This window comes from Vombatus ursinus, unplaced genomic scaffold, assembly GCF_900497805.2.
Source record: "Vombatus ursinus unplaced genomic scaffold, bare-nosed wombat genome assembly UNPS02009205.1, whole genome shotgun sequence".
In the NCBI taxonomy this organism is placed as follows: Eukaryota; Metazoa; Chordata; class Mammalia; order Diprotodontia; family Vombatidae; genus Vombatus; species Vombatus ursinus.
This window is the reverse complement of record NW_020948983.1, coordinates 63,517,901-63,530,839: the sequence shown is the minus strand read 5'-3', so window position 1 is coordinate 63,530,839 and position 12,939 is coordinate 63,517,901.

Sequence of the window (12,939 nt, the reverse complement as noted above, 5' to 3'; positions counted from 1 at the left end):
GTAGGCAACTCTCCAAAATTAGGTGGCTCATTGGATAGAGCACTGAGCTTAGAGTCAGGGAGACCTGATACCAGATAGCTACTAGCTGTGTGATACTGGGTAAGTTGGTGAATCTTTGTTGGCCTCAGTTTCCTTATCTAAAATGGGGATACTAGACTCACTGGCCTCTAAGGTCTTTCCCACCTATAAGACCAAGTTGCAGAGAAGATGTTGACCTGCATTGGTAGAGGCAACTTCCTTATGGAGGAATTCCCTATGCAAATAAAATGACAGGTCCAGTCTCTGGACCTGTGTATATAAATCAGAGTATAGGAGGAGGTCACTTTGCATATGTTGCCCTATCGAGATGCTGTAATTCATTCTTAGATGCCCATTAGAGGAGCAGCACTTCAGTGTGATATACCTTCTGGCATTTGCCTGAACTTCCCCAGATGCAATTTGACTGGCCCTGATGGGCACAAAAGATAGAATGAACATTCCTAGCGTTAATGCTGATGTTTTATTTGTAAATATATTCATAGCACTTTGGAGCTGTTGAAACCTTAGAGATTCTTTTATTCTGCAAATATTTATCTTATGTATTAGCCAACCAGTACTGTGCTAGGTACCCAGGTGAATAGGTAGCAGTAGGAAGACTGGGAAATTTAAGCCAGAGTGCCTGGGTTTGAATCTCTCCTACCTAAGGCAGTATAGTACTATGGAGTGTTGGATTTGAAAGTCAGAGGATCTAGGCTCAAATCCTGAATCTGAGTCTTATGACCTGTGCAACACTAGGCAAGTAACCTAACTTCCCAAAGCATCCATTTCCTCAAGTGTAAAATGAAAGGGTTGAGTTAGATTATACAAAGGGTCCTTCCTATCCCTAAATGTATGATCTTCCGGACCTTGGGGCAAGTCACTTAACCTCTCTGGCCCTCTGGTTTTTCATTTCTGAATTGAAGGAATTGAACTGGATGACTTTTGAGCTCGTTCCAGTTTTCTGTCTATCACCACATATCTAGGTTAATTCTCTTTTAGACGGGAGGAATCTGAGCTGCAAAAAGATGAAGTAATTTGTTTAAGGTCACACAGAAAAATGGTAAAAGCAGGATTGGAACCCAAGTCTCTTTTCTTTTAGTTCAATATTTGTCTCATTATAGAATGTAATAGAATATCACATTATATAATTATAACATAATTATATGATATAATAATATAAAGTAACTTTTTCCATCATCATCATCAAGTCATTTATTAAATATTTTGTGGAGTCTAATTAACAATGTGAGGATTTCAGAAATTATCTACCCCAACTCATAAATGAACACAGATCCTACCTACAATGTGTCTGGACTCTGCTTTCATACCTTCATTGAGGTTAAACTCACGACTTTACCAGACAGCTCATTCCATTTTTAGACAATTCTATTTAGTAAGAAACCTGCATCCCTATACAGAAAGAAACAAGCATTTATTAAATGCCTACTGTGTGCCTGACACTGTTCTAGGTACTTTATCATTCAATTGTTTTTCAGTCTTGTCTGACTCTTCATAACCACATTTGGGGTTTTCTTGGCAAAGATACTAGAGTTCTTTGCTGTTTCCTTTTCCAGCTCATTTTACAGATGAGGAAAGTAAGGTAAACATGGTTAGGTGACTTGCCTAGGGTCACATAGCTACTAAATGTCTGAGGCCAGATTTGAACTCACAAAGATGAATCTTCCTGACTTCAGACCCAGCATTCTATCCACTTCATTACCTAATTGCCCTCTAAGCACTTTACAAATATCTATTTGGTCTTCACAATAACCCTGAGAGGCAGATGCTATTATAATTCCCACTTGACAGATGAGGAAACTGAGGAAGATAGAGGCAAAATGACTTGCCCAGGGTCACACAGCTAGAAAGTGTCTGAGGTAGAATTTGAACTCTGGTATTACTGACTCTGTGTCCAGCATTCTATCCACTGTGTCACCTTGCTGCCTCCAACTCTATGACTTAAACTGATCATTCCTCATTGTCCCCTCTGACACCAAGCTGAAAAAGTCTAAGCCCTCTCATATGACAGTCCTTCAGATACCTAAAGACACCTGAGTCTCCTAATTCTCCTCTTCTCCAAGCTAGATATCCCTAGCTCCTTCAGTGACTTTGAGTCCTCATGCTGACCACCATCCCTTGGACACTTTCCAATGATCTAGAATGTGGTATCAGAAAGCACTCCAAACATGATCCCCAACACTGAGGTTGGTATTACTTTCACTTCCCTTGCTCTGAACACCATGCTTTACTAATTCAGCCTGAGATCACCCGAGCTTTTTAGCTGCCTTGCCAAAGTTTGTGTTCTTTTGATTTATTCATATTGAATGGGCATTCTACTAAAACTTTTTGCCTCTTTTCCACGAGATGTTGTCTAGTCATACCTTCTGGATTCTTTTGTGCTGTTGCTTTTACATTATGTGGGCCCCTATTAAATTATACTATATTTAATGGAGAGGTGGTATATCAGAGTGGGTAGAGAGATGGCCAGGCAGACCTGGGTAAGCTACTTAACCTCTCAATGTATAGGCATCTCTCTAAGACTGTAAGTCACAAAGAAGGGGTCTACCTGAATTGGTAAAGGGAGATTCCTTGCCTATGAGTTTTATATGGTTATGAAATCATAGGTCCATTCCCTCTCCCTCTCCTTTATTAGATTCAGGAACTACAGAGAAGCAGTGAGCTTGACTCAGGGTTGAAGAGAAGGAGGATATTAAGTTGGACCAAATTTGGGGAAATAAGTACCACTTTGAATGACCCGAAGCTTCCCTTTGTCACAAAAGCTCATCTTTTGAATAACATTCTCCTGGTAAGTATACACGGCTATGAATTATGTAACACAACAATTTCAGAAGAATCAAAATTGCAGGTGCCCCAAGAGGTGATGAATGCATGGTGAGTGTCAGTAGGCTGAAGCACATTGGTGGTAATGACTTATTTGTACATGAAAAATGCTTTAAAAGATGTTGTCAAGGACACATATCACTGGAAACAGACTGGACACACAATGACACATAAGTTGCAGAGAAGGGACTGATCCGCATTTTCAGAGGGAGTTTCCTCACCTGCGTGTTCCCTATATCAGTGAAACCATGAGTCTGTCCCTACCTCTTCATACCTTGTAGAATTGTTGTAAGGAAAGTGCTTTGTAAGTTTTAAAGACCTATAGAATGCTGGACATAGAGTCAGTAATACCAGGGTTCAAATTCTACCTCAGACACTTTGTGGTTGTGTAACCCTGGGCAAGTCATTTAGCCTCTATCTTCCTCAGTTTCCTCATCTGTCAAGTGGGAATTATAACAGCATCTGCCTCTCAGGGTTATTGTGAAGACCAAATAGATATTTGTAAAGTGCTTAGAGGGCATCTAGGTGATGAAGTAGATAGAATGCTGGGTCTGGAGTCAGGAAGACTCATCAAATCTGGGATCAGACATTTAGTAGCTGTGTGACCCTGGGCAAGTCACCTAACCATGTTTACCTTATATTGATTCTGTCATTTGATATATTAACTACTCTTAACATCCCTAGTGATCCATGTTATGAATTATAAAGAATGAACAAAAAAAAATAGAAGTTGCCATCTAGGGAATTACAGTAGAAGACTGAAAGTGCTGATATGGGCAGATCTAAAGTAAATGTAGACAAACAATATTCAGTATGGCTTTATCATCTTCTTCTCTCATCTTCACAGAGAGAGTAATTCCTTCTGAACCTTTCTTTTTTACTTTGAAAGTAATAGATAAAAGAACTAAGTGGGGAAGAGAAATAAGAGCTGAAGGCTCATCTTGGTCAGGAGGTCATGCTTGTAGGTTTGACCAACCCATCCCTGATATACTCTATTAGAATCTTAGAAGGTTAGAGCTGGAAGGGACTTTGGGGATAATCAAGTCTACCTCCCTTATTTTACAGAGGACAAAATGAGGGCCCAGTGTACCTCCTGTTACATCAAGTTACCACCATTTCAGGCAGCGTTAGACTTTTTTAGAAAAAAAAAAAGAGGATGTCTCTTGGTCTTATGTTCTGCATATTGGTATAGAACATTTTGCTTAAGCCTCCACATCCCAAGATTCTGTCTTTTTTTTTTTTTTAACAAAATGGTGGTCTGTTTAGAGCAAAACTAGTTTGTCTTGGCAAGGTGTATTGATGAGTTAGTATGTATTTCTCATGGTACCCACAGTTTCTAGACATAATATATATTCAATACTTTTTTGATTGATTGAACACTAGATTAGTGGATTGTGCAGGGGCCGAAGAGGAGTCAGAAAGTAGAAGGAAACAATTTCTAGCATCCATTTCCTTAGGTCAAATGGACTTTCCATACATTTTCTTCCTTTTTGTTTTTCCCCTGCATCTTTCTTTATTACAGCTATTTATGGACTCCCTTCCTCACCTAAAAAAGGAGGCAAATGATTGGTTTGTCCAGCATTGAGCGGGACCAGAATGTTCATTGTTCTCAGAAACCTGTGCCACTCCTACCAAGGGCTTCCTGGATATTAAATTTGGTTCTCAAGAGTAATATTCTATGCTAGGTTCTAGTTCACTGGGAATCCAATGACTTTTCAGTGCCTACTCTGAGGACCAGTTGTTAAATCCATGACAAAATTGTACAGTAAAGGGACTTGTCTTTGGCCCTCTGCCATCTCTCCTTCCTTTGCCAGCCATTTTCTTAGCCTATTACTCCCTAGAAACCTATCTTGTTCTCAGCTAGTTGCTAACTAATTCCTGCTAGGGTGTTTTCTAAAAAAAAAAGGAAAAAAAAGGAAGCTTTTCTCCTTTAAGGGGGATTCTTAAAGAATAAAAACATTTAAGACACAAAGGAATGACTCTCTAAGGGTAATACCAACAATAGCTGACATTTATATAGTATTTTAAGGTGCAGTGGATAGAGCACTAGGTCTGGAGTCAGTAAGACCTGATTTCTAACCTGGCCTCAGATACTTAGTAGCTGTGTGACCTTGGGAAAGTCACTTTACCCTTTTTTGCCTGAGTTCCCTCATCTGTAAATGAGCTAGAGAAGGAAATGGCAAACCACTCTAGTATCTTTGCCAAGAAAATCCCAAATTCGGCCATGAAGAGTCAGACACAACTGAAACAACTGATCAATAACAAATGAACTTTACAATGACCTTATCTGATCCTTAGCGGAAAGACCTGTGAAGTTGTGTTGTAGCATTAATATCATCTCCATTTTATAGATGAAGAAACTGAGGCTGGGAGAATAAGTGACAGGTCAGTAGTTGGGAACTATCTGAGACACCACTCAGGTTTCCTGATTCTGTGGCAAATAAATGATGGGAAGAATTTTTTGAGGAAATGGTACATTCCCAGTGCCATTAAAAATCATTCCACATAAAGCTACTCATAAGGTAAGTCTTGTACAAAAGACTTCAATGCCCACAATGTGTAAAACGGAACAAGCATTTGCTCTTGATAACCTAGGGTTACTAATCTTTTCTTGCTCTTTGTCTCCTATGTAGGAATAGGGACTGGGCTTGTGACTGCATTGATACAGGTAACTCAGATGAGGAATCACCTCTCTTACAGCAGGTCAGCACTCTCTCTTCGAGTTATGATCTTTGAGAGGTGCCTGAAACAGAGATGCCAAACTCAAGTAGTTTGAAAATTCCTGATTCGGGTATACCAGGTTAGAATATAATTGGGAAATGTTTAAAAAAAGAAATAAAAATACAACACAACGTAGATTATGTTAATTTGTGGTTTTCTGAGTCAGTGTGCCACAGGGATCCACTTCTCTCTGAGTTAGACATCAGTTGTTAAGAGCACTAAGTGGCTTACCCAGGATCACTCAGACAGTATATGTGGGACGTGAAAGCAGGTCTTTCCAGTTCAGAGGGTGAATCTCTTAACTGCTATGCCATGCTGTCTACCATGCCTATTCAGGACTTCAACTAACACAACCCTTTCTGCTTTGAAGATCATACGCTTCCTTTGACTGCCAGGAAAGAGCTTTCATTTAGCCAAACTGACTAATTTGTTTCACAAACTGTCTTGTTTTGATGGTTTGGGGAAGGAGGAAGAAGTGGAAAAAAACATACAAGTCCCCACAGGAGACATTTTATTTTTCAGATAGTGAAGAATTAATACCTTGGTCATTCTGGCTCCTCAAAGAAATCTTCATTAAATTGCTAATTTTCCAGCAATCAGAAAAGGTAAGCCTGACATCTGGGAAATATTTCAGTTTTGCAAACAGAGCTGACTGTATTCTTTCTTTGGAGATAACAGAGTTATGTTCTCCCAAAGGGAACGTTTTAAAATTTTCTTGACCAGCATTGAAAATTTACATGTCAAAGGCCTAGTGGCGAGAGTTTTGATGTGTACATTATACAAAACTCTTTTCCCATAACTCTCCTCCAATGACTTTAGCTTCGGAAAGCACAAAGAAAATATCTTTTACTCAACTAAAGGAACTCATCTCCTGTGATACCAAACCCTTTTCCTTTTTCTATGTGTCTGGTAAAAGGAATAACTCTCATATCTTGTTTCCCACCTGGAGGGAAGCATTAAAAAATCCTGATACCTGAAGAATCAGACTGTCTGTCCTCTTTGGAATGTTCATTTTATTTAAGCTCACATGTGGGCTCATACTTTTTTTTTGTAAAAATTCTTGCTTTGAATCTGAGTTTCCCTCTCTCACCCAGGTGGGAAGAGCAGTAACCACTCACCAGCCTCATTCTACCTCTCATCATTTTATAGGCACTTTGACCTGCTCTATTTTTTTCTCTTTTTTTGGGCAAGGCAGTTGGGGTTAAGTGACTTGCCCAGGATCATACAGTTAATAAATGTGAAATGTCTGAGGTTGAATTTGAATTCAGGTCCTCCTGACTCCAAAGCCAGTACTCTATCCACTGCACCACCTAGCTGCCCCTATCTACTCTATTTTTGACCAGGACTGACTCCTCCTCCCTTACAGGGCTTGTAAGTCCCCACTCTTGAGGGCTCACCATACTTGTGGCAGCCCCAGTGTGGATACCTGATTGGTTTAGCTCATGCAGCTAGAAGTCCTGAACGCAAACAATCTATCTGCCTCAGCCTCCCCATAGCAGGAATTGCAGGTGTGTGCCTCCAAGCCCAACCTTAACCTTGAGTCTTTGAACACACACACACACACACACACACACACACACACACACACACACACACTGTTCTTATGCTTTACTCAAAAAAGTTCAGATCTGAGACCACCATTATTTATTTGTTTTATTTGTATTCTGAATAGCTGTTAAGTTCACAAATTTCAAGCTGGAAGGGACCTTGGAGGTCCTGTAGTCCAATTCCCTCAATTTATAGAAGATGAAGTTGAGTTAACAAGAAAGGTCACATTTGGACAACACAAAATACAGGGATACTGAAGAGAATACTAGACGTTAGAGATTGAACAACCAGATGATAAGGGCCACAGTTTTATAATTCATAAATCATAGGATAAATTAATGAAAAGGCATTTATTAAGCACTTAACTATGTGCAAAGCATGGTGCTAAGCCCTAGGGATACAAACAGAAAATCAAAACAATCCCTGCTTTGAAGGAGCTCACATCCTAATGGGGGTAACAACACACATAAAAGTGTATTTATCTATATCTACATCCATATCATCTCTATCCATATCTGCCTATATCTATGTCTTTATCGATGTCTATCCAAATCTCTCTCTCTCTCTCTCTGTCTTGCGATCTCTTGATATATAGGAAGTCCTGAGATAGGGACATAGTTCACTTCATAGAGGAAGTTACCTTGGCATTTTCGTTTTTTGAATATTTTTGCTAATTACAAATATATGTATATATACACATTAATACATAATTAATTTTGTATAATTAATACAGATAATATAATGTTATTTATAATTTATATGTTATTTATAAATTCTCTATATTTATAAATATATGTATAAATTCATAGACTTGGAAATAAAAAAGACCTCAGAGGCCATCTTGTTGTACCCTTGCATTTTACAGAAGAAGAACTGATAAAAGAAATGAAGTGACATTCCCAAGGCACTACAGAAAATAGCCAGGATATGAACTAAAGCTCCCCAACATTAATATAGACCTTTCCCCTCATTGTATCACATTGCCTTATCTCCACCTTTAAATCTCTTACCCACTTTTCCTTCTGCTGCTTCAGTCCTGCTAACCTCAAAACTTGGGTAACCCTTAACAGTCTTGACTTCTGTCCCATTCCTGAGGTGTTGAGTGCTGCTGGAGGAAATTACAAAATTGCGCTGCTTGTATCTGCTAAAAATTCATGCTTTCTAACATCAATTGAACTGTCATTGTTAGGCAATCTTTTCATTTATCTCTGATTGATTGCCTATCACATTCCTCCAATTGGTTGTTCCAAACCTTCTCTATCCTCAAGCTCTAAATTCCATCTCCCCAGCCCTCCTCAGCAGATGACCTCACTTTCTACCTTATTGACAAAGCTGAGCTTCTTAAATTCTCAGACTTATTCCTATCCTCCCTCTCTATTTCTCTCCCTCCCTCTTCTTTCCTCACCCATCCTCTGTTTCTTCCCACTGGTAGAGTCTCATCTAGGAATTTGTGGGCTTGGCATAAGTGTTAAGGGCAAGTATCATAAAATATAACCTTGGTTGGTGGAGGAGGTCCTGAGACAGGGACATAGTTCACCTCATCTAGGAAGCTACCATTGGGTAGCTTGCTATTTTGATTTTTTTTTTTTGGCTAACCAAATGCAAAACTCTATTGTTTTAACTGTTACTAGAGGATTGCAAGTGCTAAAGTCCAGCGTCTCCGCCTTAGCTATGGCATTACCCTTTGGTCTCAGAGAATATGGTAGTTTTCCCTATTGTCAAAACTAATCTTTCTACCTACCCATGAACACCCCTCTCCCTATAAAATGCAAGTTCCTTGAGGGCAGATATTGCTTCATAAAAACAAACAAACAATTTTTTCAGACAAATTGCCTACTGACCATGTCTCTCTTGCTTAGATGTTCTGTTGCCACCTCCAACTCAGTAAATCCAAAACTGAATCTTCCTTCTTAAATCTTCCTTCACTGCCTCCTCAGTGCCTCACACACTGCTTGGTTCATGGAAGGTATTTAACAAATATATATTGATCTCGTTGATCTTGTTGACCTGACCTCATCCTTCCATTTCTAAATCAATAATTCTATAATCTTATCTAAGACTTTGCTCCCTCTATCTTACTTTTCTATTCATAAATTATCACACATTATGTAAATATATACAACAAAAGTACTATTTTACCATGCAGGGAATGAATAATGCTATGGATAATCCAGCCTATTTTATTTCACTTTTTCAGCTAGAATGCAACAGAAATAAAGAATCAAATTGAACAGGCAAGGAAAAAAATCCTTTACCCCAAGTTTGCCACTTATACTCTAGAAAGTCCATTTTTTTCTTTCAGTGCCTAGGAAACATTGGGAACAAAAAGGACATTACAAATAATAGGTTGAATTCAAGTTCTGTCCAAGTATATCTTCAAGCCAAAAGTACTTTGGGAAACTGAACCTTCTATTTTTCCATTTCCATCACTAAGGTATTTTGACTGATGGATGGTCCAATAACAAACATATTTTCCCTTGTCTTTCAAACCACAGTGTGCATAGCATGATATGCTCTTTCAAGTCTCTTAAAATATAAGTTGTAGTTGATGCCTTTAGTTTTTTACAGGTTAGTAATTTTCCAGAGGAACAGGTCTTGCTCAAGGTCACACAGGGGATAAAATAGCAGAGGCAGGGTTTGAACTCAGGTCCTCAGAACCCTTTCTATGACACCACTCTCCAAGAGGTTTCAATGATCATCTTTATGTAGATGATGCCTAGATTTGTTTCTCTATCTTTAATCTTCATCCATGCCTGCTGGACATCTTAGAATCTCAAAATCACAGAGTTTCAGAGTTGGAGTGGATCTCAGTAGCCATCCAGTTCAACCCATACCTGAACCAAAATTCCCATTACAACGTAACTAACTAATCATTCAGCCTTTTCATGAGGATCTGTAGTGATGGGGAATTCATTTCCTTCAGATTCAGTCCATTTTGCTTTGGGATAGCTCTGTTAAAATAATGTCCCCCCTCATATCAATCTTTAACTTTCTTCTTTGTAACACCCATCTCCCGCTCCTAATTCTGTCCATTGGACACAAACAGAAAAAGTCACATAACAGCCTCTAAATACTCAAATATGGCTATCATTCCCACCCTAAATCTTCTCTTTTTGAGGCTAAAAATTATTGGTTCCTAAAACTTGATGCTCTTCCCCAACCTGGTTGCCCCTGTAGATATTGTCTAGCTTATCAATATGCTTCTTAAAATGTGATGTCCCAAACTTAACACAATACTCCAGACAGGAGCTAACCAGGGTGAATTATGCCAGGACAAACAATTCCCTAGTTCCAAACACTAGGTCTTTCTTAATATCGTCTAAAATTGCATTATCTTTTTTTGGCTATCATATGAGTCACATTGAGCATCTAGATGGTGCAGTGGATAGAGCACTGGGCCTGGAGTCAGGAAGACCTGAATTAAAATCTGGCCTCAGACATTTACTAGTTGTTTGACCCTGGGCAAGTCACTTGACTCTGCTTGCCTCAGTTTCCTCACCTGTAAAATAAGCTGGAGAAAGGAATGGCAAACCACTCCATATCTTTGTCAAGAAAACCCTAAATGGCGTCATGAAGAGTAGGACATGACTGAAATGACTGAACAACAACACATGAGTCACATTGTTGATTCATACTGTGCTCACAATAAAAAAAAAAACCCAACAATTTTTTTCAGACAAATTGCTGACTGACCACATGTCTCCTGCTTAGACGTTCTGTTGCCATCTCTAACTCAGTAAATCCAAAACTGAATCTTCCCTCTTAAACCTCCCTTCTAAATAAATTCTCCTTATTTATTATGGTCAACCATTCTTATAAGTACCTAAGCTTGATTTTTTGAAGTCACCGTCATCATTGTTGACAACTTGGATGATGGCACAAATGATTTCCTTAGTTTTTGGATCACACAAAGTTGGGAGGGTTAGATACATGTTAATAATAGAATTAGGTTTCTCAAAGTCCCTGGTAGGCTAGAATAATAGGCCAAATCTATTACAAAGAAATTTAACTGGGATAAATATAAAGGCCTATATATAATGGATCTGTGATGTCATGAATGTGAAGATCAAAAGGTGATGATCACAATTCATATATGCCTTCTTATCCTACTTGACTCTTCATATACTTGGTTTCATAAAATCAACCACATAAGTACAGAATGAGAGATACATGGCTAGAAAACAGTTTATGTGAAAAAAAATATCCTAGGAGTTTTAGTGGATTGTAAGCTCAGTATAAAGCAACGGTGTCACAACTAATAGCAACTAAAAACAATAACTAATTGGTTCTTAGTCTCCATAAATAGAAATAGAGTGTTCAGATCAAAGGAGGTGATCTTCCCATCGTCATTTGTACTGGTAAGACAGTAACCAGAGTATGATGATCGGGCCTGAATATCACATTTCAGGAAGGTACGTAGTCAAGAAAAGGGCAGACTTCCTTGGAGGCATAAGGGCTGGAAGGTTTCATACCATGGCATTTTAAATAATTTTCTTAAATTGTTATGGATTACTATTATGTCCAGATGTTTATGGATAATAGTTCTGTCTGCAATAATGGTCTAGTTCTAGTTTCAGTACAGTTTATTTGTTGAATTCTCAAGAACATTTTCATATCTGTATTTACAGTATGGGGATTTGTGATGTGTATGTTATTTTACAAAAGATAAACTTCTGATGTATAATTTAATTCAGGTTTGGTAGGCGTTCAGTAGGTGCTAAATTATTGCAATCTGAGGTGATGTCTTACATAGTTTCTACCTCACTTAATCTGTATTGCTCAATAGGACTGGGATACTTAATTTCTTTAAACAAATCTGCATGACCCAGCCATTTGTTTGATGCTTCTTTGTTGACGAGCTGTTAGTTGAGTTCATGTGAATAACACTTAAGGAGAGTTTTTTGATTACATTTTTAAATCTTGGCTGTTTCTTATTCTTCACGTGGAGATAAACCATTTTCATAAATGATAGAAAGGCATCAGATCACATTTGGCTGTTAGCTGCAAAACAGCACACTGCAAAATCTATCTTTAAAATCAATCAACAGTATTTAAAAATTTTAAGAGTTGGAATTATTGCAATGTGAAAGAATGCTCTGATAAATGAAATAAGATGTGATATTCTCTACTTTCCTGAGCAGAAAGCAAGAGGTTTTTTTTTCCCCTTTAACAAAAAAGAAGGAAGGGAGAACTTTGAAAACACCTATACTTCCAACTTTTGGTAAGAATGAAACAGTGTGTTACAGCAAGTTCTGGCATGGTTCACCCATGATTCTAATACAGAAGGTTATTATTTTTCAGAGGCTAAATATAATGCTTCCTGTCACTTTAGGCAGAGGTGTCAAAAACACAGCTTCCAGGGGCCAGCAACACTCAGGAGTATGACTTGAACCAGATTAAAATGGAATTGGAAATTTTTTAACAAAATAAAAAAATACAATCAAGCATTTTAAAATTAAGTCAATATGTGGGGCAAAGATCCTTATATATGGATAAATGGCCCCCATTTCTACTTGAATTTGACACCATTGCTTTAGAGGTTTGGAGTTTGCAAGACTAGCTCTCCTGAGTCTGTTAATTTCTTCCTAAATAATTGGGCTGAATTTAAGGTAAGTGGCTACTAGGTACCTTGGTTATGGCATAGCTTAAAGAGTTAGATTTGGGAAAAAAAAAGATTTAGATTTGGTCAACACATTTAGAATTGGAAGGGGCTTAATTCAACTAATTTAACTATCTCATTGTCAGCAGTCAATAGATTTATTAAGCTATTATTAGATTTATTAAATGTATTTCATTTTATATTATATATTA